Below are 1,670 nucleotides of genomic sequence, written 5' to 3'. Positions count from 1 at the left end.
GTAATATATGTATATATATATATATATATACACAACATAAATGTTTAAGATATTTGCCAATATATACCCTATTCTTGTATTTTTTTGTATTTATAACCTTACTTGTTTAGATAAATGAACTGTCATGGAACCTGTAGTATAGGAGCATCTACTAAAAGTTTGCTGGATGAACACAGGCCTTTAATAGAGAAAAATTGTTAACAGACCCACAACAACCATTCTGTATAATAATAGCAACACCTTGCAAGGTGGGTTTCCATGCATTTTGCCCATCTTGCAATGTTTAAACTCGCTAGCCCAAATGTCACAGCTAACAATAAATTAAGCTGTCCATTGGTAATCAAAAATGAAGGCAGACTGGAACTGAAAAAGTGAAGATATGCTATCTTAGAGGAAACATCTAGAAAATCTTACCTTTTTTTTTCTTGAATTGTTCCTGGGAAATAGCAGTGTACCTCCTGTATCTAGGCACTCTAGTTGTACATCTCCAGAGTGAGATCTAAGGCACTGCTGCCTCTGAATGCCAGTATCACAAAATTTGTAGATAGACTAAGTGGTCTATTCACTAAGGTGCCGTAGGCAGCCGAGTGAATCACCGATCTGAAGTCAAATGAGCCGAACGCTGTTTCAGCCGTACACCGACTAAAATCAGCCATAAATGCTTAGCATGTTCGGCCGACCCGAAGTGCAGAAGGAGTTCGATTCATCCAATCCAACATCTGGATCGGCTGAGCCGAACCTCCGGCAGGCTACTCCATGCTGTTCGGCCTATTCTCATAGATTCGGCTCGGCTATTCTGCCTGGTACCTCTGTGGTACCGGGCAGAATAGAAAAACTGTTAAAAAAGTAGAAAAAATTAAATTGAAAATGATTGGGCGGAGCTAGCAGTGACAGCTAGCTCTGCCTAACTGTTTTCTATTGGCCGGGTGGTTCTGCTGCCGTCAGAATAAAAAAAAAAAGACAACCACCATAGGAATGCATTGCTAGATTCCTATTGGCTATTTCACTTTGCAATAGCCAATGGCAAACTAGCTATTGCACCCGCCCTCTGCTGGTGCCAATCACCAGATGGGGACCTGATGGAGAACTGCAGGTCCCCCTCAGCTGATTGACATCAGCAGTGGGCGGGTGCAATAGCTAGTTTGCTATTGGCTATTGCAAAGTGAAATAGCCAATAGCAATCTAGCTATGCATTCCTATGCTGGCTTTTTTTTTCTGACTGAGGGCGGCCAGCGGCCCCATGTCAGAAAAATAAAAAAACAGATGGCAAGGAAAGGTCGAGGCTCGATCGAGCAGAGTAAACCTTTCCGGGAGAAAGTGTTTCTCTCCCGGGCGGCCGGGAGCCGTATTAGACTCCCAGAGCGTCCGGGAGAGTAATGACAGATCAGTGTCCCTGGTTACCAGGTAACCAGGGACGCCATCTGTCATTACAGGCTGAGAACCCGGAGAGGCCATTGTGATATCATAGCAGCCCCACCGGGTTCTCAGTGTGTAATGACAGATGGCGTCCCTGGTTACCTGATAACCAGGGATGCTGATCTCTCTGCAAGTGGCCAGAGCCAGCCATGAGATGACGGCTGGCTCCGCCCAGCTGTCAGAAGCAGGCTGTCGGCCGACCAATGGCTGGCAGTTCAGCCAGCTTCGGCTTTCACCTCGGCTCAGTCGAGCCT

This window comes from Nanorana parkeri, unplaced genomic scaffold, assembly GCF_000935625.1.
Source record: "Nanorana parkeri isolate BGI_ZX_2015 unplaced genomic scaffold, ASM93562v1 scaffold1064, whole genome shotgun sequence".
Classification (NCBI taxonomy): domain Eukaryota; kingdom Metazoa; phylum Chordata; class Amphibia; order Anura; family Dicroglossidae; genus Nanorana; species Nanorana parkeri.
This window is presented reverse-complemented; position numbering follows the sequence as displayed.